The sequence below is a fragment of the Thrips palmi genome, unplaced genomic scaffold (assembly GCF_012932325.1).
Source record: "Thrips palmi isolate BJ-2018 unplaced genomic scaffold, TpBJ-2018v1 HiC_scaffold_18, whole genome shotgun sequence".
Lineage (NCBI taxonomy): Eukaryota > Metazoa > Arthropoda > Insecta > Thysanoptera > Thripidae > Thrips > Thrips palmi.
Genome location: NW_023144627.1, coordinates 5647160 through 5672904, shown reverse-complemented (window position 1 = coordinate 5672904; position 25745 = coordinate 5647160).

The window sequence follows — 25745 nt, the reverse complement described above, 5'->3', positions numbered from 1 at the left end:
TTATCTCATGCACACCATGACCCCCGCGTGCGTGCGGCCGCCCCCTTCCCCCTCCACTCCCCCCTCCCCAAACCTTTCTCATTCCATTTTCCTTCTCCTCGGACGCATTTAAAGTGAATGCGACGTGGGGCCGCCGCCGTGACGGCCGGCAAAAATATGCGCCCTTTATGAACGGAGCCTCTTTTCAGGCTCCTCGGCGCCGCGCCGCGCAGCACCGCGCAGCGCGCACAGTGTAGGGGAAGAGATGAAGACGAGAAGCGAGCGAAAAGGGTCCGTGGGGGAGGTGGGGGGGGGGGAGCGCGGGGCAGGGGGCGGTTAGTGGAGGGTTCGTGCCTCGATTCCAAGAAGTATCGCTAGCCTGTTCGCGGCCGGCCCCGCGTTGTTCGTTTTGTGCAAACGACTTGGCCGTGGCTGCACTGTGGCAAAAAGCTACGGAAAATTCTGTAAACAGCTTGTGGTAATTCTCCGTAGCCCCCTTATCAATATTCTCCGTAGGCTCTTACAGTACTTTCCGTAGGACAGCACAGTATTCTCCGCGGGACCTTACAGTGATCTCCGTAGGACTATACAGTCTTCCAGGTCCTACGGAGAAGACTGTGCGGACTTACAGAGAATACTGTACGGCCCTACAGAGAATGCTGTAAGAGCCTACGGAGAATATTGATAAGAGGGCTACGGAGAATCCTGGCAAAAAAATTAACAGAATTTTCCGTACCTTTTTGCCACAGTGTGTGCCGCGCAGTGGGCCAGAAGACCGGCGGCGGCGGACAAAACTCGAGACGCGTTTTGAGCTCCAGAGTCGCTAAACGGGACTCGAACCGAACGTGTGACCCCACCAATGGATTCCTCGTTCGGAGAGCAGTCCATTGGTGGGGTCACACGTTCGGTTCGAGGCCGCTGTTAAGCTACTCTGGAGCTCAAAACGCGTCTCAGAGTTTTGGTCGCCTCCACTGGTGTTCTGGCCCACTATGTGTCGCCGCTGCGGCCTGCAGGCCGAGGGGCCGTTTCGTCGCTCTGTCTCTGTCGCACTCGCGGTCCGTCCCGGCGGCGCGGCGCGCGGCACCGGAGGGCACAGGCCCCGTCGGGGTCACTCTCGAAATGTCGTTTCACGGTCGCTCCACACGCCGGCCACACTGCTAATGGCTGATTCCCGAGAAACACAACAGACGAGTGGCCGCGCCAAGGCCGCGCCGTCGCCGCCGACTACACCGAAAAAAGAACACAAAAACACAGCATAAAAAAACAGAAACTTTTTCAAAATTTGCTACATTTTGAGAGGGTAGTTTGTCTCACTCAAAAAAAATTGCTGGGGGAGATACCGGGGTACATCGTCACATTTGAAAAAAAAAATTGTTGCTTTTAGTGGTTAATTTGTCTTACTAAAGTGCTATGGCTGACGATGCTGACGAGACAATGCAACATTGCAACAATGCAACATTACGACAGAATACATGCAGCACTTTGCATTCACGCGGATGAAAACAACATACGCCGAGCCACTGCAAACAAAAAATTATCACACGCGACAGTCTGTGTGACGAAAGCACCCTCAAAAATAGTATCTATTTTTTTTTCTTTTTCACGGGGTGAGATGCAAATGACTGAAGTGCTGATGAGCGCACCGCTCGACCTTAATGACGTCACAGTGACGTCATAGTGACGCCACTCCGCCCGTCCTTCACCTGCGTCAATAGTCGCGAGCAATCTACAGTGGAGCCGATTTCGCACCCAAACCAGCTCGTTTGTCCCGTCCCTGATTTCGTTTCCAGAGAAAAGTTTACTTTCGGTGGCATTACGGCAACATTAGGCACGCACGCACAGTGGGCCAGAAGACCGGTGGAGGCGGACAAAACTCTTGACGCGTTTTGAGCTCCAGAGTCGCTAAATGGGACTCGAACCGAACGTGTGACCCCACCAATGGATTGCTCTCCGAATGAGGAATCCATTGGTGGGGTAACAAGTTCGGTTCGAACCCTGTTCAGCGACTCCGGAGCTCAAAACGCGTCTAGAATTTTGACCGCCTCCTCCGGTCTTAACACTGTTTCTGACGCTAGATTTCTGGCGATACAACCGATTCGATTTTTACCTTCCTCTGACGCACTGTGCGGCACTGCGAGGCACCGCGCGAGGCACTGTGTGGCATTGCAACGCAGTGGCGAGCCTGCCGCCTCAAAGAGGGCGCAAAGTGCGGTCTGATGTAACAGCCTTTAACCACCCCTTGCCTTCTTGATGCCTCGTGGACTTGAACGCCCCACGTCCTTTCATTAAGCGAGGCAGTAGGCCGAACAGCGAGAGAGAGAGAGAGAGAGAGAGAGAGAGAGAGAGAGAGAGAGAGAGAGAGAGAGAGAGAGAGGGAGGGAGGGAGAGAGGGAGAGAGGGAGAGAGAGAGAGAGCGAGAGAGAGAGAGGGAGAGAGAGAGAGAGAGAGAGAGAGAGAGAGAGAGAGAGAGACGCACTAGAAACAGCCCGCAGTCCACCGCCCTTTAAAAAAAAAAGTCACCGTCCAGCACCCCTGAGCAGTCACCCTCCGCCTAGGCGGGCCTCTCAAGACCCGCGGCCGCGGCGGCGCCGCCACAACCCCCTTCGCTTTACTCTATCGACCAACGTGTCTAGGTCGACCGCACCGGAGGAACGGGCAAACGCGTTTCCACGAAAAAAGACTGTTTACAAACGACTACATCGCACAGAACCGGCCAACCACAGCGTTCTGCACACAGACCGGCGGACGGCGCGAGATCTGAGAGACGGACAAGCAGTGTGTGAGCACGCCACGCAAAGCCGAGACTTCCTACGGGCTCGCCGGCCGGGAACAGGAAAAGGCAAGTTGACGTCATGTGACACTGTGGCGAAAAACGACGGAAGTCAGTTTGAACTGAAAGTGATGAAATTTAGCCACGCTCTGCACAAGTGATCAGTGACCTCTCACGACCCGACTTCGGCCGGTGGAGGCGCTCGAAATCCCGGACGCGTTTTAGGCTCCAGGAGTCGCTAAGTGGGACTCGAACCGAAAGTGTGACCCCACCAATGGATTGCTATCCGAACGAGGAATCCATTGGTGGGGTCACACGTTCGGTTTGAGTCCCACTTAGCGACTCTGGAGCTCAAAACGCGTCTCGACTTTTGGCCACCTCCGCCGGTCTTCTGGCCCACTGTGCCTCATCCCGTTCCTTGGGTGAGCGCTCCAAGCACCAGGCACGAGTACAGTGCAGTGTTACAGTGTATCGATTGGCAAGCTGCACTCCAAACAGCCCACATTCATGCCCGCCCACACCGCGCTACCTACGACACCTTCCGATCCGAGTGCGGCCGGCCGGCCAAGCGACGTGGACTATCAGTCGATCGGTACGGCCAGCCTCGGGTCCTGATTGGTCGCAGGATAACCCCAGCATTAATATTTGGCCACCTCTGCATTGCAAATGGCGGCCTTTCTGCAACTGCTGGGGCTTCCACAGAGCTGCCGCGCCGGCGCACAGTGGGCCAGAAGACCGGTGGCGGCGGACAAAACTCTGGACGCGTTTTGAGCTCCAGAGTCGCTAAATGGGACTCGAACCGAACGTGTGACCCCAACAATGGATTCCCCGTTCGGAGAGCAATCCATTTGATGGGTCACACGTTCGTTTCGAGTCCCATTTAGCGACTCTGGAGCTCAAAACGCGTCTCGCTTTTTGGCCGCTTCCGTCGGTCTTCTGGCCCACTGTGCGGCGGGGGTCCAAGGAGGGGAAATGGATTGAACATTGTTATGCACCTGATTGGCCCCTTTCAAGAAGCAGACAATCCCCCACACCCGCCGGGCCCGCCGGACTGCCCCGACGGACCGAGATTTCCTTTTTCATCAAACATGAATTAGGTCACCGATTTACCTTTAAAATGGTAATCTGATGACGGGGTCGGAGCGTCGCTGTGGCGTCGCGTCGCTCCAGGCATCGCTTCCTGGAACTCGTGGAACTTCCAGGAAGCGCGGCTTGCAGACCAGGCACTGTCCTTCCGCCCGCACTTCCTCCTCCACTCACACAAATTTTTTTTTTTTTGTGATTTTTTTTCTATTTTTCTTTTCTTTCTTTTTGGAAACCACTGGTTTTTATTCTTTAACGATTTCATTAATTTGCAATCGAAATCCGCACAACTAACTTCCATGTTGCGTGCAGCCTGATTCCGAGAGTCGTTTTCACTGCGCTGTCTCTCTCGCACTCACGCGGCGTTCCCTAGAACTGCGAGAGAGACAGAGCGACGGAAACGACTCTCAGTCTGCTGGCTTTGCTTCGCCTTGCTCGCTGCACACGTAGCCGTTCCGCACTGACGGGCTTTTGCCGCATTTGGCGTGCACACTGTACGACCCGACCTCCAGCGATCGGGGATCGAACGGGTCGAATGCAGCGTCCTGCGCCACCGGCCCGACGCGCCCCGCCGCGCCCCGCCGCGCCACGACTGATTGCGAAGTGGGCAGGGCTGGAGGGAGGGAGGGACAGAGACAGACAGACAGACAGACAGACAGACAGACAGACAAACAGACAGACAGACAGACAGACAGACAGACAGACAGACAAAAGACAGACAGACAGACAGACAGACAGACAGAGACAGACAGACTGACAGACAGAGACAGACAGACAGACAGACAGACAGACAGAGACAGACAGACAGACAGACAGACAGAGTGCTCCGAACCCCCGCCATCCGAGACAGACGCCCGCTACAAGCCTCGCCCCGCAATGCACTGCCCGGTCACTGGATGCGCCAAAGTTTGTCTTTACTGCCCCTTTCAGCCAGAGGGAGAGGGAGCCGGAGGGGTGGGAGGGGGCCGTGAGTTAGGTCGCAGTAGGTCATGTTGATGGTGGGTGATGACGAAGAGGGTGATAAATAAGATGATGAAGAATGAAGAGAAGATGATAAAGGTATTATGACGATGAAGGATTAATGATGATAAAGGATTAATGATGATAAAGGATTAATGATGATAAAGGATTAATGATGATAAAGGATTAATGATGATAAAGGACTAATGATGATAAAGGATTAATGATGATGAAGGATTAATGATGTTGGAGGGATGATGATGAAGGGATGATGAGGAAGGGATGATGATGAAGGCATGATGTGATGATGATGAAGGGATGATGATGAAGGCATGATGTGATGATGATGAAGGGATGACGATGAAGGGATGGTGATGAAGGGATGATGATGAAGGCATGATGATGAAGGCATGATGATGAAGGCATGATGATGACGGGATGATGATGGATGTCTCCTCCTCCATCTTTATCTTCATCTTCATCTAGCTGTAGAGGATCAGTTCTGGTCCAGCCTATCCCTATCATGTTCGTGTTCTTCCTCTTCCTCCTCTTCTCCTTCATCTTTCCCCTTCTGCTTCTTCTTCTGGCCCGCCTTGTGGTCAAAGTAAAGGGCGCGTCGAGGCGGCGGCGACACTTGACAGTTTAAGGAAATTAAGTCTCGTCAACTCGACAAGCGGCGAATGTGAGAGGCGGGCGGCGAACTTGGCGGCCCCGACGAGGAAAAGGACCGACGGGGAAGTGAGCGGGCTCGGAGCGAGCGCAGAGAGAGGGAGGGAAGATAATCCGATCTCAGCCCCGCGCGTCTATGTGTGTGTGTGTGTGTTTGTTTACAGATTGCGGTCGGTATGGCACTGCCATGGCAGCCCCAGCCTGATGGAATGGGCCGTGCAGCCGACTAGACACACACACACACACACACACACACACACACACACACACCGCGTAGTGTGCTAACTTCAAACCAGAGGACATAATTACCCTTAGCTAGCACACAGAGCCGTTTTAGCTGGACCGAAAAAAAAAATAATTAAATGGTTTTTGTCTTGTAACCAAGTTGGCTGCTTCAAATCAGATCCAGGAACAGGAAACGAGCACGGGAGTAAAGTCAGTGTCAGGGTTCCTGTCATTTCACCACCCCCCCTCCTTTTCACTCTCTCTTTCGCTCCCCTTGCGAGAGTCACGATCTTTTTGTTGTTTTTGTTTTTATCTCAGCGTATTTTATATTGGAGGAGATTGCAGGCCAGGTGAAATGGGTCAAGGTATGGGCGTGTGAAAAAAAAGGCAGGGAACAACTCTTGAAACACGGGCCGCCTATTGGACGTCGCCTGGCCCATAAATCAGCCCTCTCCCTCCAGACGTCAAATCTCCTCAAATCAAAACCCCGGCAGACGTGACACCGAGCGTCTCCCGAACACACACGGAGGCAGAGAGGAGAGTGTGTGAGTGTTTGTGTGTGTGTGTTTTTTTAGCAGATGATACGTTCACGTATCAGCGTGCTTGTACTCTCGTTCAGAGAGTACCGAGTTTCCGGCTAGCCAGGCAGCAGTTGCCTCGTTGCCTGACAAGCAAGCCTAGAAGAGGCCGAGCGCCTCGCTGGCAAGGCAGCGGCTGGCTGGCCTGCCTAGAAGATTATGAGCGGAGGGCCCTCAGCGTGCCGCGCCGCGGTCCCGCCGCACCATGAATCGGCGCGGCTGCGGAGGCTCGGGTTGCGCGCGCGGCGTTCGACAACACCCAGCTATCTAGTACTCATGAAGTGCGTCCCTCACGTTGCGCGGTGCCGCTCCCCTTCCTCTCGTGACGAGACGCTGCTGCTAGCACTCGTCGCGCAGCTGCCCCCCCGCGCCCCTTCCTCTGCCTACACGCTAAGACTTTTTTCGAAAAGTTCTTTCGTATTCACGACGGAAATCGCCCCCTTCGACGGAAAACTGCAACGCCACGTCGAAGTTCGAAAGCAATTCCGTCGAAGCCTCGTCGTAGATCGATAGGGATAGTGAGTTTATGCTTTCCGCATAATCGCATAATTTTCAGGAAGTGTACGAAATTAATTTCTAACGCCTGTTTGGGGGTCCCCATGACTCTGGGAGTCCATTATTTAGTCGCATAATGTCGCATAATTCAACCTTATTCGCAGCATAACCAATAAATCGCATAATAGGCGCATAATCCAGGCCAAAATCACCTCAAGTCGTCTTTTTTCGTCTTTTCGACGCCATTTCCAAGCTGGTTTGGGATATGCATTTGAGCTTTTGCGCGCGGCGCAGTCAGTGCCTTCACGAAACGACGCAAACGGCCAAGCGGCGGGCCGAGGGTCTCATCCCTCCCTGTAATTTGAATTGGTTCGGCTAAATGTTTTCTGGTCATTCTTTTCTTGTCATGGAAACTATGTTTTGTGTTCTAATTTTTATTTCATAATTTCTCAATATTAATAACTTTTATATTTTCATGTGATTTATCATCTCAATATCTGATGATACAATGCCATATTTAATATCTAACATGGAACACAGGTTTCACTCTGTCTTTATAACCGTTTCAATTATTTATATTGCCCTTGCCCTCAAACCCACAGTTTTAAGCATTTGCAATGTACTTAAGGTGAATTTGGCCTGGATCGTGTGTCGTCACAAGGGGAAAAAGCTTATCGGCACATAAAACCGCATAATTTTAGATTTTAAGCCGTCTAAATGGCGCATAATATGCGCGATTTTGTCCGCATAGTCGCGCATAATATAACCGATTTTCGGCGCATAATTTGGGGTTTTAAAAAGTCATAAACTCACTATCCCTATAGATCGAAGCATAGCTCCCCACCAGTGCAGACACTTCGAGCTTCGACGAGCGTCGACCTTCGAAAGTGGCGGACTTTCGCAGGACAGCGCCTGGAGTGAATTTTTAAACTTGACCAAACACACATTACTTTACAGATTTGGATTCGTCTCAAGAAGACAAACAAAAAGTGTCAACACATGTTATGGGTTAAAATGAAAAATGAAAGAGTTATTAAAATTCAAATGTCTTTTTGACCATTTTAGCACTCTAAAAATCCAATAACTCTTTTATTTTCAACTTTAACCCATAACATGTATTGGCATTTTTTGTTTGTTTTCTTGAGACAAATCTAAATCTGTAAGGTGATGCCTATTTGATTGAGTTTGAAAATTGACTGAACTCAGCGAAGTTACAACGAAGCCTACAAAGCTGAAAATTGAATCCTCATCTTGTCAGAATATCTACCGTAGAAACAAATTATTTCACTTAATTCCTAGTAGGTAAGGAGAAAATGCAAGTGGAGAAAGGATACAATTCAACTTGACACCTTTTACAGTCTCAATTTAGCGGAAAATAGAATCAACTCAACCAAAGCCAACATGACTGCGTTGAATATATTGTCGATAGGAGATAACTCAACTTGTGTTTTTATGAAACCTATTGTGAAAAGAATCAAGTCAACTTAAGCCCCCTTCATTTTAACAACTTAAATGGAAAAAAGATCCAAGTCTAAAAATTACATCCGAGTAACAAACACTTTATGCTGAGTTCCAGTTGACGGGTCTCAAAATTCCACTTCATTTAAAAAATATAGGTTGAGATGACTATGTTTTCCATCTTAGCGGAAAGTGATAAGTCACAAAAATCCTCTGCGGAGTGACCTGACAGCAGATTAGTCCAATCGTGACCATTTAAATGTAATTTGGGTATCGTACAGTATAAGCATCTGAGATATTTTCCTAGGAGAACCATCTTTTTTCTTTGGATTTCACTTCATGTTGTAGCACTTTGTTTGATTGACTACTTTTACGCCAACAAACTTCTTTCAAGATCTGAGGCAAATGAAAAACCGCATTATTCATCAAAATGCAAAAGTTTTTATTTATCGAGCTCATTTTTGTTTTCACAACACCATCACTTCGGACTTTTCAAAGCTTTCCCAAGAGCTAATCTTACTTATTTAGAAACGCAATTGCAGCCTTTGGAAACCGTAAGCCTTCCTCCCTGTTTTGCATGAAAAAGATTCAATACCTAGAATAGGTACATCTTGGCCAAATGCTCAAAAGCTTGAAAATCCGAAAGTTGTCCGAATTGACATCACTTTACAAAAATAGGTAGGCGTTGACAAGACAAATATAAAATGTTTACTCATGTCATAGATTTGGATGAGAAATGGAATTTTTGAAGTGACAAATGGTTCTTTTTGGCCATTTTAGCACTAAAATTCAAAAACTTTTTCATTGTGCATCCAAACCTATGAAATGTGTTGACCTTTTTAGTTTGTCTTGTTGAAACAAATCCGTTTCTGTAATGCAAAGTCAATTTTAACAGTTTTGAAAATACACTGATCCTTCGTCGCCGCTGGCTGGCTCGTTCGTCACGCCAGCGCCTATAGTTCCAAAATGTGACGCAAGGAGCGCCACTGCTCGTCGATCTACGACGTGCTATACGTCGTAGATCGACGGATATGTTGACATGTCGTATCTTCGACGGAATTCCGTCGTAGTTTTGAAAAAAGTCTTAGCGTGTAGACAGACGCCACGTCCCGCCGCGCCCCGCCACACCCCGCAACAGTCCACACACACACACACCCACTTGAACCTTGAGTGCGTAGAACACATAGAGCAGCGGCCCCCCGAACCCTTGCCCCTCTCGAGAAGCGGCGCGCCGGCAGTCGGCAGTGCACGCCACTCATGCTTGCTTATCTTGAGCGTCCCGGGTTCGTGTGTCGCAGGCCGCGGCCGGCCGGCCCTGCTTGGAGATGAGGCCGACACGCTGCGTCCGGCGAGGCATCCCGCCCTAGTACCGAAAACAACTTTTACGGGTGTTGAGTATTCATGTGATTAGCCACCAAATTGTGCATCCTCGCTTTGAAACAACGAAAATGATACCCAACACAAGCGGTATCCGACATATGAGTGTGCCACCGACATTGCGAACATGCTTAACACAAAACAATGGCACGTTAGGATATCCAAAAGTTAAAATAAAATTGACATTTTCGTGAATTATTATGCGTAAGAAATTTGTCAAATGAAGAGTTCCGAGTGTTTACTCTTCCAAATTAATTCACGAAATGTCACATTCGTCATCGACAAATTTTTCTACTCATCGTGGAGAAAAAAAAAATACCACACATTTAAATGTAGTATCATCTGCTTTCACGTTAGCGTTAGCGTTAACGTTTTTTTTTTTTGTGTGTGTGTGTGTGTGTGTGTGTGTCACACAGACCTCCTCCTCTCCCGTCTTTGAAGTGAGAGGCAATCTCGTTTCTGTTATAATAATTCTTCCCCTCTTTGTCAACTTGCCCGTCTATCCACAGACTGTTCGTTGGCTGTACACAGAATTTGCTACGAGGATATTCTGCATTGGAGCAACGGGGCGAAAAGTGCATCGTGCACAGTTAAATTCCGTTGTGAATTTGTTGAGATCCAGCGGGACTCCATTGTCATACTAATAAAAAGATCCTGCGGTTAAGACCATTGACAAAAGGCTACTGATACGAGAACCGACTACTTTTCCGATGGAGAAAAACCCCAACGAAAGCAAACACTCGGTACACATTCATTCACAAGAAGTATACAGGCAAGCTTCAAGGGCACACCGGAAATCGATGGTTTGGGCGTGACTTTGAACTTTTGTCAGCCCTCCCGACCAGAGCAAGAGGCCGTTTTTCACAGTGCCCTGACAAGTTTCCTTAATAATACCGTCTCTCCGCGGTACAGCGAGGCAACGCCACGACACGCCTGCCCGAATTTGGAGAGGTTAGGCCCTTGTAGCAGGCCTGCTGCCACCACAACAGACATCCTTTCGTCTGGAGCCAGGCCGTGCACAGTGGGCCAGAAGACCGGTGGAGGCGGCCAAAACTCTAGACGCGTTTTGAGCCCCAGAGTCCCTAGATGGGACTCGAACCGAACGTGTGACCCCACCAATGGATTGCTCTCCGAACGGGGAATCCATTGGTGGGGTCACACGTTCGGTTCGAGGCCCATTTAGCGACTCTGTAGGTGAAAACGCGTTGAGAGTTTTGGCCGCCTCCACCGGTCTTCTGGCCCACTGTGGCGGTGCCGTGGCGGTGTGGTGCCGTGCCCGGGGCAGGATCAAAGGATATGTGTGCACACGGCCTCGCACACGGCGGTGTGGCCTTCGCCCTCCTTGAGCAAACCCGGACGACGCCTCCTCTTTCCGTAAGTGATCATAACACACAAAACCTGGAGCCACGGGGGAAACTTTGCGGATATAGGGCGAGCCCGCGCCCGAACCGGCGCCGCACAGTGGGCCAGAAGACCGGCGCAGGCGGCCAAAACTCTAGACGCGTTCTGAGTTCCAGAGTCGCTAAACAGGACTCGAATCGAGGGTGTGACCCCACCAATGCATTCCTCGTTCGGAGAGCAATCCATTGGTGGGGTCACACGATCGGTTCGAGGCCCCTTTAGTGACTCTGGAGCTCAAAACGCGTCTAGAGTTTTGGCCGCCTGCGCCGGTCTTCTGGCCCACGGCGCGCCAGCCCGCGAAGAACGGATAAACCCCCCTCGTTTTCACTTTGCATGTTTATGCTTCTCAGTGATTTTTGCGCTCGCAAACAAAAATTGAATCGAGGAACAATTTTTGAGAGCAACAACAACAGCAGCAGCAGCAGCAGCAGCAGGGGGTGACGGAGTTTGGGCCGACCGCCTGGCCGTGCCGTGCCCGGTCAAGCCGTCCGGTGCGTTATTTGGTTATTATTGAGCGCGCCCCCTCCTCCCCCGCCCCCATCCCCCACCCCCGTCCCTCCTCCCCGCCCCCATCCCCCGCCCCCGTCCCTCCTCCCCGCCCCCTTCCCCCTCCCTCCGCCCCCACCCCCGCCCCCGCCCCGACCGCGGCCCGCTTGCCTTCCCATGCCGCCGCCCCTTCCGCACAACTTTTCACACAAACTTAAGGCTCAAACTTAGAATCTCGCGTGACGACTGGGACACCTCGAACGGGGCCGTGCCGTGCCGAGCCTTGTGCACTGCTTGGTGGTCGCGCCGCTGCTGGGCTGGCTGGGGCAGGGCTGGCTGTGGGGGGCATTGTCCCCGGAATGGACAAGACCGCCTACCCTTTCACAGTTTGACTTTGTCTGGGCAACTCGTGCTCACTCCTCGCATGCATACCTAAATATTCGCACACAGTGGCCCAGAAGACCGGCGCAAGCGGCGGACAAAACTTTAGACGCGTTTTGAGCTCCAGAGTGGCTCAACTGGACTCGAACCGAACGCGTGACCCCACCAATGGATTCCTCGTTTCGAGTGCAACCTTTTGGTGGAGTCACAGGTTCTGTTCGAGTACCACGTAGCTCTGGAGCTCAAAACGCGTCCTCCAGTGGACTACCTCCACCGGTCCTCTGCAGAGAACCATGGTTCACTGTGCAGCACCACATTTTGAAACACTCAGTCGCACGCCGAAAGGACTTCGGACATAATTTGCTGTGCAGAGGTTTGCGCCTAGTTTCAGTGGAATAAGGAAATATATTTTTGTAACTGAAAAATAATTTTAACTAGAAGTAATCATGATTTACTAACGTCTTACTAAGTTTAGTGAGTTTAAAAAAAAGATCATGAGTGAGCGAGCCGGTCTAATGAGCGAGCTAGCGACGTGGGTTCGATCAACCGCGTCGATTTTTCCAGTCTGATTGACCTAAACTTGTAAAAGGTTGACAAAACTGGTTCACCTCATTCAAGGTGAATGTAGGCAACGAGGTGTTGGTGAAACTTGTTGCGCGAGCACGCACTCACACACACACACATGCGGACACACATACACTCTCACACGCACACACACACCTGCTTTACACACACGACACGCTCATATAAACACAGAAAACACGCACGCTTGTAGCAACCGCCCCGCCTAGCACAACACTACTTGCCAACGACAAAATCACAAAAAAACAAAGCACCGATGGGGTCGTCCACAGATTACGCAACATCTTCTGTCCCTCTCGCACTCGCTGGCAGTCCGTAAGGAGCAACAAGGATAGAGCAATGAAAAACGTGACGTAATAGGTACGATCCACAGTGGGCCGGAAGACCGGTGGAGGCGGACAAAACTCCGGACGCGTTTTGAGCTCCAGAGCCGCTTAACAGGACTCGAACCACACGTGTGACTCCACCAATAGATTCCTCGTTCGGAGAGCAATCGATTGGTGGGGTCACGCGTTCGGTTCGAATCCCATTTAGCGACTCTGGAGCCGGTCTTTGGGCCCACTGTGCGATCCCCAACGCACTAGGTTGCCTCCTTCCGAGTCAGCGACTTTGAGGAAGGCTGCCATCAAAGGCTGCCTTCCAGACTCCCACCCTATTTGCCCCTATCTCAAATCACTCCACTGCAAGGACGACACGGCGCCAAAGACGGCCCAGCACAGCAGACTGATTCCGAGAGTCGTTTGCGTCGCTCTGTCTCTCTCGCACTCATGGGGCGTGCCGCGTAGGTGCGAGAGAGACAGAGCGACGAAAACGACTCTCAGAATCAGTCTGCAGGAGTAGCTCAATGTTTTCGGCGCCGTCTGCTTGTGTGACTCGGCCAACTATCACCACCATCAGCTCTGGATTCAGACCCGCGCTGAATTACAGGGGCTCCTCTGGACACCGTCAGTGGCGGTAACAGGTGACGACCCGAATGTGCCGTCATATTCCTTGAATAACAGTGTGCACAGTGGGCCAGAAGACCTGTGGAGGCGGTCAACATCCCGGACGCGTTAAGAGCTCCAGCGTCGCTAAATGGGACTCGACCCGAACGTGTGACCCCGCCAATGGATTGCTCTCCGAACGAGGAATCCATTGGTGGGGTGACACGCTCGGTCCGAGTCCTGTTCAGCGACTCTGGAGCTCAAAACGCGTCTAGAGTTTCGGCCGCCGGCGCCGGTCTTCTGGCCCACTGTGAGCCGGTCCACCGGGCAGAGGTCTGCTGGGAGGCGGCGCGGCGGCGGGAGCACCGGAACACACCTCAAGGCCAGGACGGGACCGCCGCCACCGCAGCCCGGCCGGGCCGCCCTTCTGCAGCCCGCACTCCAGACACATCCAGCGCACATTCCAGCGCAGAAAACCTCACTCAGACCGCCATGAATATGGAATACGCTATATATACATTACGCACCGGCCGTAATGTGTCATCCGGGGGGGCGTCCATAAATTACGTAGCGACCGCGAGGGGAGGAGGGTGGGTGGGGAAGAGGGAGAGGTGGAGGGGGGACGTCCGCAAACCACCTGCATGGCTGCGACACAAGGCACCCGACAAAAAAAGGGGGTCGACAATATTTCGACATTTTCAAGAAAACGCCGAAAATGGTTTTTCGGGTGCAGCAATAACCTAAATGCGCAGCTGATGGCCAGATTCGGCCGCACAGTGGGCCAGAATACCGGTGGAGGCGTTCGGAATTCTAGACGCGTTTTGAGCTCCAGAGTCGCTAAACAGGCCTCGAACCGAACGTGTGACCCCACCAATGGATTGCTCGTTCGGATAGCAATCCGTTGGTGGGGTCACACGTTCGGTTCAAGTCCGTTCAAGTCCCATTCAGCGACTCTGGAGCTCAAAACGCGTCCGGGACTTTGACCGCCTCCACCGGTCTTCTGGCCCACTGTGTGAGAGAGTACCCGGCCGGGCCCCGCTGCGAAATGGGTGCCGCCAAAGTGAGGCTGCCTGGCGGTCCTGCCGGTCCGGGGGCCGCGAGGCAGCGGCTTTAGTACGTAGCAAACGCACGGCCGTCACACTGCCGGGCGATTACTCTACAGTGAGCGAGATAACCGAAATACGGCCGCGCGCGGCGGCGTTGAGCGATCACCCCCCTCCCCACCCCCCGCCAAAACAAACCAGTGGCGGTCCCTCGCAAAGGAAGCAGCGTTCCAGCGGCGTCGCTCCGTCTCTCTCGCACTCGCGGGGCGTGCCGTGGGGGAGCGAGAGAGACGGAGCGACGCGGCCGGAAAAGGAGAGGAAAGCACGGCGGGCGGGTCGAGGCATTTAGAAAGAGGCGCGCAAAGCGAGTGACTGCAGCCGCTCATCCAGCCAGCCCTGCCTGCACTCGAAATTCGCTCCGTCTCTCTCGCACCCGCACGGAACGCGGAGAGAGAGAGCGAACAAGAGAGGGGGGGCGGACAGCTAGGCGGGAACCTACACTGCAAGACTGCCTGAGCAGTGACGCTGCCGCGGGGTGGGCGTCGAGGAACGCCCCCGTTGCGTTATGCACCGGCTTGCAGTGTCGCGGAGGTAATGATCGACCATGACCGCGTTGCTGTCACACTGGTATAGCGACGCGTCACATTCGTAACGTGGTGGTCACACTGGTATCACATTCGTGTCACGTGGTGGTCACACTGGTATCACATTCGTGTCACGTGGTGGTCACACTGGTATCACATTCGTGTCACGTGGTGGTCACACTGGTATCACATTCGTGTCACGTGGTGGTCACACTGGTAGTGACGCGTCACATTCGTGTAACGTGGTGGTCACACTGGTATCACATTCGTGTCACGTGGTGGTCACACTGGTAGTGACGCGTCACATTCGTGTAACGTGGTGGTCACACTGGTATCACATTCGTGTCACGTGGTGGTCACACTGGTAGTGACGCGTCACATTCGTGTCACGTGGTCAGCACGTGTCGCTGCGACGGCGGTCACGTTGTCGGCGTGGGACGCCCGCGACGCGCCTCTGCCGTGTTGACACGCACGCAAAACTTACCATGATGCACCAATGTAGGGTTGCCAACCTCAGCCAGTCCACCTTTAAGAGAGCAAAGCCAAGATATTAGCCGAGCAAGCAGGCTGAGGTTAGCCACCCTTTCCACACTGGTGCACCGTGGGCACGTGACACGCGGTTACTACACTGCAGTACACGAGTGCCAACCACGTGGACGCCGGCTCGCGTCAGAGGGTCGGTTCATTCCGGTTGCCGGGGCCACGCAGTGGGCCAGAAGACCGGTGGAGGCGGTCAAAATCCCGGACGCGTTTTGAGCTCCAGAGTCGCTAAATGGGACTCGAACCGAACGTGTGACCCCACCAATGGATTGCTCTCCGAACGAGGAATCCATTAGTGGGCTCACACGTCCGGTTCGAGTTCCATTTAGCGACTCTGGAGGTCAAAACGCTTCTGGAGTTCCGGCCGCCGGCGCCGGTCTTCTGGCCCACCGTGCGCCCCGCCGCCAAGCACCGCGTCACGCTGTCATGCTGCAGCAGCGCGCCGGCAACGTCAACACCGGCACCCTGACCTACGCCGCTGCGCTGCGCCGCGCCACCGCGCTACTCACCATAGCCGTCGGCCGTCGTGGCGTCGTAGTAGGGCGAGACGGAGGCCGTGGCCGACATGGGGTCGCAGCACTCCCGCTCCGGGAACTCGCTCGCCGCGGCGGGCCAGGCCAGCAGCAGCAGCAGCAGCGCAAAGGCATTCCATGTCGGCGACGCGCTTGTCGAGCTTCTCGAGGTGCTCGGCGAGGTGCTCGGCGAGCTCCGCGAACTCCTCGCCGCCGTGCAGCAGCCGCACCGGTGCCGCTGCTGCTGCGGCGGGCGTGCGGCGGTGGCGGGCCAGCGCATGGCGCAGCACGCGCTTCATAACACGCGCCGCCCCATGCCCCCGTCGGGCCAGGCCGTCGGGCCGTCGAGCCGAGTGCCGGCCAGTCGCGTGGTCGTGCCGCGACTCTGGGCGAGCCGAGCCGGAGCCGGCACACCGTGGACCCCTAGCGCGAACCGCGAGCCAGCGTCGCGTCGCGTCGTCGCGGACCTACTACTACCCCACCTCCGGGCCGCCAGGCCGCCAGGCCGCGTCAGGCCCGACCGAGTGCCCCCGCCCCGCCCCGCCCCGCCCCGCCCCGCCCCGCCCCGCCCCGCCCCGCCCCGCCCCGCCCCGCCACGCCACGCCCCGCCACGCGGCTCATGCGCGAATCGACCCGAGGGGCCAGGGGCACGGTGGCGGGGCGGCGGGGGCCGGGGGGCCGTCCCGTAGTGTAGCCCCTCGGCCCCCTCCGCGTGGCGGGGCGTGGCGGGGCGTGGCGGGGCGGGGCGGGGCGGGGCGGGGCGGGGCGGGGCGGGGCGGGGCGGGGCGGGGCGGGGCGCGGCGGGGCGCGCCGCCACCCTGAGTGCCGACCGTGCCGACGCCGGCCCGGCAAGGGTGCAAGGGCGACAAGGGCCTTCCCGCCGTCCTCGCCGAAGGGCCGACGGCCTATCTCCATCTCTCTCGCACTCGCGGGCCGCGCCGAGTCGGTGCGAGAGAGACAGAGCGACGGAGAGGCGTCGCCCTGCTGTGCTGCATCCCGCGGGACTGGGTCGGCGGTTGTTCGCGGCGGGGAAGCACCGGCCAGACGTCCGCGAACCGCGGCCGCACAGTGGGCCAGAAGACCGGTGGAGGCGGCCAAAACTCTAGACGCGTTTTGAGCTCCAGAGTCGCTAAACAGGACTCGAACCGAACGTGTGACCCCACCAATGGATTGCTCTCCGAACGAGGAATCCATTGGTGGGGTCACACCTTCGGTTCGAGTCTCATTTAGCGACTCTGGAGCCCAAAACGCGTCTGGAGTTTTGGCCGCCTCCACCGGTCTTCTGGCCCACTGTGGGCCGCCGCGTCCGCCGCGTCGGGACCACGCGGGCGGTCAAAGGCCGTCAACGAGCTTCACGAGGTTCCACCAGCCAGTCGTTCCAGTAGTTTCCTAGAACGGCTCTTTGAGATGTGGCGGCGTGTGTCGCGGTGCGGCAGACTGATTCCGAGAGTCGTTTTCGTCGCTCTGTCTCTCTCGCACTTGTGCGGGACGCCCCGTGCGTGCGAGAGAGACAGAGCGACGACTCTCGGAATCAGTCTGGAGGCCGAGCGGGCCGCCCCGAACCGGAGCATAAATGTCGACTCGAATTATCGACAGCGAGCCGCAAACGAGAGGCCTTCTCTCTGTCTCTCTCGCACCCAGGCGGGACGCGCCGCGAGTGCGAGAGAGACAGAGAGAGGTCGGAATAACAGCGCGCACCCACGTTCGGCGCCATTTCCGCTAAGTGATCTGCTTCCCGCCCACAGTGTGGCGGCGAAGCGGCGCCACCGCCTTTGCAACGCATTTTTATTCGCAACGGTGACTGACAGCGCGGCTGTGACGGGGAGGGGAGTGGCATGGAGGGGCTGCGCAGTGGGTCAGAAGGCCGGTGGAGGCGGCCAATACTCTAGACGCGTTTTGAGCTATACAGTCGCCAAATGGGACTCGAACCGAACGTGTGACCCCACCAATGGACTGCTCTCCGAACGAGGAATCCATTGGTGGGGTCACACGTTCGGTTTGAGTCCTGTTTAGCGACTCTGGAGCTCAAAACGCGTCTGGAATTTTGGCCGCCTCACCGGTCTTCTGGCCCACTGTGGGAGGGCGAGGCGTAAACGAGGAAGGAGGATGATGAAGAGCGGTGCAGGATTGTGACGCAAGGGACGCAGCGGCCAACCGCGCGGCTCACTGTAATTCAACCTACCCTAACCTGACCTAATTTCATGCCACATAGCCGCGGGCGGCGCGGAGCGATGCGGCGCGATGCGGCCGAGGGGGAGGGGAGGGGAGGGGGAAGGGGGAGGACGCTCAGTGCGGAAGGGAAGGCGAGTCTTCCATTGATTTCTCGTATTAGAATTTCATGCGGTATCACCCGCAGAAACCGGCGATGTTATTCGAATTATGATAATGGGTGCCGCCGGGCCGCGGAGTCGGAACACGCAGCGCAGCCGGCATGCCGCGCGGCGTCTAGCCGCTTTGCCGTGCCGCGCCGCACAGTGGGCCAGAAGACCGGTGGAGGCGGCCAAAACTGTAGACGCGTTTTGAGCTCCAGAGTCGCTAAATGGGACTCGAACCGAACGTGTGACCCCCACCAATGGATTCCTCGTTCGGAGAGCAATCCGTTGGTGGGGTCACACGCTCGGTTCGAGTCCCATTTAGCGACTCTGAAGCCCGAAACGCGTTCAGAGTTTTGGCCGCCTCCGCCGGTCTTCTGGCCCACTGTGCGCCGTGCCGCGCCCGGGATGCGCCTCAAACGAGGCTACTAAGTGGGGTCAAATCGGCGGGGCCGAGAGTGGGGTTGGTTGGGGGGGAAAAGAGCTGGGTCGCCGCGCTGGGTCTTCGCGGACGTGCCCCGGCCAGCCGAGCGATTCAGAAAAGCGGATGTAGCTCTGCCTCTCTCGCACAGCAGAGCAGCGTCCGACGGTCGCTCTCCTCGCTCTGTCTCTCTCGCACCTATACGGGACGCCCCATGAGAGCGAGAGAGACAGAGCGACGACTCTCGGAATCAGTCTGCAGTGCCGAACGGACGAACAAGCCAGTTCGTTACCCCCGGCTCATCAGAATGATACAGGCAACAAACAAACGCCCGAGTCTTTCTGGAATCGCGGAGCCATCGCACTGGAAGCTGGACTGCAGACTGATTCCGAGAGTCGTTTTCGTCGCTCTGTCTCTCTCGCACTCATGGGGCACCCCGTGTGGGTGCGAGAGAGACAGAGCGACGAAAACGACTCTCGTCTCGGAGAGTGCAACTGCAGCCCACTCCCGCACAGACTCGGGACTCGGGGAGGCGCGACGTGGCAGCTCTTCTCGAATTATGGATATTATGACCCACATGTCTACCCACGTCAGACGGAGGAGACGAAGAGACGCAGGGGGAGGGGGAAGCGGCGGTCGCAAGGCAGCAGACTGATTCCGAGAGTCGTTTCCGTCGCTCTGTCTCTCTTGCACCTATAAGGTACGCCCCACGAGTGCGAGAGAGACAGGGCGAAGAAAACGACTCTCGGAATCAGTCAGCGTGTGCGAAATTCATGCTCCGAGAAGCACCGACAATGTCGCCATCGGCGACGAATTTTTCATCGTTTCGACCAACTTTGAGGCAACACAGCTAGAAAGCCAAGTCGGGCTAGCTATGTGGAAAATAATTCGAATAGTCACCTTGTTTGTCGCAATCGACAAAAGAAACAGCCCAGCACACAGTGTATGTAGTAACCACAAAGTCGATACGTACTAACAGCCACCCTGAATCCGAAGGATACACTCCCAGCACGTTACTGACTTTTTTCTCCTTAATTACGTATTTGTATAAGCAACAATAATACTTAGTATTTTCTAATTAAAAGTGACTAATTGCCGTTGTAAAATTATGTACAAAGCCAAATAGACTATTCTAGTCGTCGCCGACTGAAGAACAAGAAGAATCACAAAACCGGAAATAGAGAAGATCGGGAGTTGGTAGTGAGCCTGTCTCGGCCTGTCTTAAGGGAGTTATGCTAACAAATATATTTCTTTCCTTTGCCAAAAAGTATTTGACACAAGCTAAATTGATTTTGAAAGAGTGTCGAGTCGAAAAACTTTATTAATGATGTACTCGGACGGGTGAGTGAGGTTAAGTTGCCGGCGCCATTTCCGGTTTTGTGATTCTTCTTGTTCTTCAGTCGGCGACGACTAGAATAGTCTATTGTGAGTACATTATTTAATATTTCGTAAGTAGGTATTTAGAAAGGGAAAAGTACATAGTATGGTTGCTCAAATCCTTGCATAAGTTCTGACAAAATGAGCAAAAAGCGAGGGGAGAGCAACTACCCACATTCATTTGTACAGAATTCGAACACATTCCCACATTCTCAAGGAAAACCGGCCTGTAAGTAGGCAACACGTGTCACAAATACAGCAGAAATGGTGCACATTGCAACACATTCCCACATTCATTGTACACTAAATTTTACAGAGTGTCATCCCTCGGCAAAAAGTCAGTAACGTGCTGAGAGTGTAGTTTCGTCGCTCTGTCTCTGTCGCACTCATAGGGTGCGAGAGAGACAACGCGAACCAGGTGGCGGAATAGGGATAAAGTCAATAAACATCCACTCACCTCGCAGCGGCCGCCGAGAGTTGGAAGTGTTCGACGAGGAGGGGGCTCCATAACCTCACTTCTCGCCCTCCGGCAATGAGCCTCGGCGTTGTACAGGAGCTTGCCGCTCGAGAAACACTAACACTGCTGCTCTCCGTTGTCCACAACACACTGGTCAATCTCGGTCCAGCGATCAACGTTGTCCAACGCGGAAACTGCACAAAAACACAGACACTCCGACCGGCGCGCGAAAGTTGCACCACAACAATAACAACAACACGACGCTGGAGGGGGGGGGGGATGCGCGCGCGGCGGCAACAAGGCGGTGACGGTACTGCCAACATTCCGGCGACGTCAACCACACCTGCAGACTGATTCCCGGAGAGTCGTTCTCGACGCTCTGTCTCTCTCGCACTCATGCTGCGTCCCGTAAAGGTGCGAGAGAGACAGAGCGACGAAAACGACTCTCAGTCTGCTGCAGCATGCAGCCCGGCCGGGCAAACTTTCTTCTCGCACCTCGAGACAAACTTATATTCACTTTCAAGAACGCTCCGTTGTTTTTCACTTCATCGGCGGCGACGTTCCCCTTATCACTTCCACCCGGACTCTGCCTGACTCTGCCCCGAGTCGCCTTTCGAACGTCCAAAAATACGAAATTTGGCGCCGGGCATCATCAGCTCAACTGACCAACGTTGCCTCGAAAGTAGGCGGGCGAAAATTCCCGCTATGCACAGTGTAGTGTCGAAAGGGTAGCCAACTTCAGCCTGCCCACCTGCCCGCACCTGCCTGCCCAGGTGATCTCTGGTATTTGCTCCCGAGAAGTTGGCGAGTGGACAGGCTGAGGTTGGCAACCCTAATGCATCGTTGAAATATTTGCCAACGTAGGTGGCAACACTGGCCGACCGTTTGGAGGTTTGGAGGCTGGAGCTGGAGGACTGCTTGATGGACTGGTTCATCCCAGAGGCTGAACTCGAACATCGCCAGCAGACTGATTCCGAGAGTCGTTTTCGTCGCTCTGTCTCTCTCGCACCTACACGGGACGCCACATGAGTGCAAGAGAGACAGAGCGACGAAAACGACTCGCTCGGAATCAGCCTGTCGGAGCGGTTGCCCACCGCGTTCCCGACCCTCCCGACCTTGCCGACCCTTCAGCCTTCACAGTGTGTCGTTGGACGGAGCGGCGCATGAAAAAAGCGGAGTGGAAAAAGGAAGGGGAGGGGGAAAGAATACCACTGCACTCGACCGCCGCCGAAGTGGAGTGCAGTTCGACGGCGCTGGTCTTTTTAGAATGCTCTACTTTTTGCGGGCCTCTGGCAGCACGCGCCCCGCCAACCCGATGGAGAGGGAAAGAGAGGGAGAGAGAGAGAGAGAGAGAGAGAGAGAGAGAGAGAGAGAGAGAGAGAGAGAGAGCGAGAGAGAGAGAGAGAGAGGGAGGGAGAGAGAGGGAGGGAACTGACAGGCCCGGAGGCGAAGTAGGGGACGTGGGCGGGCAAAGTCACCACACAAAGGATCCACCCTTCAAATCGCTATGTCCAAAAGAGTGGCTGTGAATCGGCCGCAAAGTATTTCAGTGGCCAACTCTCCGCCCTCGACTAACTTGCGAAACTTTTTTTTAAAATCCCGAGGGGGGAACAGCTTCCCACATTCGTTGTACAAAATTTGACCTATTCCACATTCAGGAGGCAAAAACGCCTGTGAGTAGGCAACATGTGTGGCAAAAGCGCCAGAAATCTGGCACATTCTTGCACATTCACACAATCATTGTACACAAAATTTTACAGTGGGTCACCCCTCGAAAAATCCGCTCTTGACGGGAAAAAAATTTTAATCTGGTTGTGTCCATTTTGTCGGGTTTGCCGTGATGACTTTCCTGTCGATGGCCGGGTTACCTGTGACGTGAAAAATGGAGATCACCGCACCTCGCACCGCACGCATCCCGTGCAGTGTTAAACCGTGTGGGTTTGAGGGGCGGGAGAGAGAGAGAGAGAGAGAGAGAGAGAGAGAGAGAGAGAGAGAGAGAGGAGGCGTGCAGAGCCGTCTCGGTGTGTCGCAGCAGTCCTGTGTCCAGCCCCCCCCCCCCCCCCACCCCCACCCCACCCCTCCCACCGTGTCACCGCCCCGCCCGCTGTCACAGCTCTCTCATTCGTCGGCTTGGCGATGGATTCGGTCCGCTTGATCCCATCAGAGCTTAACCCATCAGGGGCCGCAGCCGTGCCAGCCCCCCCCCCCCTCCCCCTTTCCCCTGGCCGTCCCTCCGGTGCGTTTATCCACGACGTAACACAGTTATCAATTGGCCTCCCTGTGTCGCGTTTTGTCGGCGCTCTCGGCCGAGAGGCGGTTTTCACGCTCGGAGGGGAAAACTTTATTTCGGCCGACGAAATGATGAGATGTTGGTTTACGATCGGTGACATGAAAATAAATTCTTCAAACGGAATGGGATTTGTTTATTTTTGGTTCGCCAAAACGTCAGTGTTTGTCGATTCAACTGATTTCTTTAGCAGGCCTTGTTTGGTGAGGCACAGTGGGCCAGAAGACCGGCGCAGGCGGCCAAAACTCTAGACGCGTTTTGAGCTCCAGAGTCACTAAACAGGGCTCGAACCAAACGTGTGACACCATCAATGGGTTCCTCGTTCGGAGAGCAATCCATTGGTGGGTCACACGTTCGATTCGAGTCCCATTTAGCGACTCTGGAGCTCAAAACGCGTCCCGGATTTTGACCGCCTCCACCGGTCTTCTGGCCCACTGTGCGAGGGGCTGCGGTCAGGACAGTTGTTCGCGCTCCTATTTTCAACGGGGTGGCTGACCCGGCGTAAAGCCCGGCCACTCGATCGAGGTCCGGCACGGCAAGCAAGAAGAAAGTGAGGTTAGGTCCGGCCCTCTTTTTGCCGGCCGTAGAATCGCTGCGTCTCTCAGAGACGAAACGCCGCGGAGGGACCATCGCAAAAACGTACCCCTGAAAACCACAAAATCACGTCATCGTATTTATTCGACAGAGCAGGGTCACCCGGACAGAAGGCAAAAGTTCGCACGATGCACCAGTGTCGAAGGGGTTGCCTAACTTGGCCACTATCAGGGACTCCATGATGCTGTCCCGTCGAGCAGGCCTGCCTTCGTCAGGGGCCATGCCGCGCCATTCCGCTGGAAAAGAGGAAGAAAAGAAGTACATACTTCCGTCCCCTCGCCTGCGGGGGGCGGAACTTCCGCTGCCCCTCTCGTCCCCCCGCAGGCGAGGGGACGGATGTTGTGTACTTCTTTTCTTCCTCTTTTCCAGCGGAATGGCCTGGTGCACTGCCCTGTAGGTGGGATTGCCTACCCGCCAGGCGGCAAGGCCCCCTACGAAGCCAGCGTCGGCAATCCACGAGGCAGGCCTGTCCGACGGGACAGCATCGCGGAGACCCAAGGCGTTCCGCGCAGCCCACTGGTTTTTGGACCTTTCTTTTTGCATGCCAGGAGCTTGGTTCGTGACCGATGTTGCCTCGAAGACGGTCGAAACGGTGACAACTGCGTTTGAGAATCGTGCACAGTGGGCCAGAAGACCGGTGGAGGCGGCCCTGGCATGCGACTGGGAACAGTTTAATGGATCGGACAAGTCGGTTCGCTTTTTCCCCGACGGTTCAGGTCCGGACCAAACGTGTCGTGCTCCACCCCGCCCCGCCAGTGACGGCAGTCGTTGGTCGGACGTTCCGATGAGCCAAAGGTCCGTTTGAAGGTCTGTCTGCCTGTCTGTCTGACAGTCTGCCTGTCAGTCTGTCCGTCCGTCTGTCCGTCTGTCTGTGTGTCTGTCTGTCTGCCCATCCGTCCGTCCGTCGGCCTCTCCGTATTCCAAAGATGCGTCCCGCTGTCGTTATCTCCCCGTTAGGGACGACCCTGGCCCGGGGAACGGGGATCAGCCCACGCAAAGGACGAGCCGCCGGACAGAGGGGAGGGGGAGAGGAGGGGAGGGGCAAGGGGGGGGAGGGGAGGGGGAGGAGGGGAGGGGGGAAAGACCGGAAGGCGCGCGGAAGAAGGGGCGGCTGACAGCACGCACGTCGCGAGCGCACCCCGCCCCGCCACACGAATTATCATCGCAGTTTGACGTGCGCGCGTCCAACAGGTACCACAAAAACAACATCAAAACAACAGCCAGGTAACGCGGAGACGCCCAAGACCAGAGCCATGGGTGGCCCGGCCGCTCGCGCCCTCGCCCCGCCCGTCTGGGTCAACACCGCGCTCGCGTTTGGCGTGCACCGTGCACCGTTCACGCCTCGGGGTGCGGCGCACAGTGGGCCAGAAGACCGGTGGAGGCGGTCGAAATCCCGGACGCGTTTTGAGCTCCAGAGTCGCTAAACAGGACTCGAACCGAGCGTGTGACCCCACCAACGGATTGCTCTCCGAACGAGGAATCCATTGGTGGGGTCACACGCTCGGTTCGAGTCCCATTTAGCGACTCTGGAGCTGGAGTTTTGGCCGCCTCCACCGGTCTTCTGGCCCACTGTGCTGCCGGGGCGGTGCGGCCCCTGCAAGCGGCGTGCGGGGCTCACGCCGCTTTTGTTGTTTGCTACGGCCTCGATGGCCTTGATGGCGGAGGCCGTGATGGCGGAGGCCGTGATGAAGGACGGCGATGGGGGCGGTGCGTAAGCAGCTTGCGTTATTGAGGCAGGCGGTGTCGAGGCGGCGCCGCACCACGACCTCGTTAAGCCAAGCCTTGCCACGCACACACGCTTACACACACACACGCTTACACACACACACGCACACACACACACACACACACAGCATCCTACGCCCGTCCCCCAGCGCCGCCCCCAGTCCTCCGCGCGGAATTTAAAAATTGACAGGTAAAGCTGCGAGCGTCGGGGAAGGAAGGGAAGAGGGAGGCGGGGGGGAGGTGCCAAACTGTACAGCCATGCCTCCGCCTACGCTGCGACGCACAGTGGGCCAGAAGACCGGTGGAGGCGCCTGGAGGCGGCCGGAAACCCGCACGCGTTTTGAGCTTCAGCGTCGCTAAATGGAACTCGAGCCGATCGTGTGACCCCACCAATGGATTGCCTTCAGAACGAGGACTTCATTGGTGGGGTCATACCTTCATTTTAGTCCCATTTAGCGACTCTGTAGCTCCAAAACGCGTCTAGAATTTTTGGCCGCCTCCACCGGTCTTCACTGTAAATGTCTTA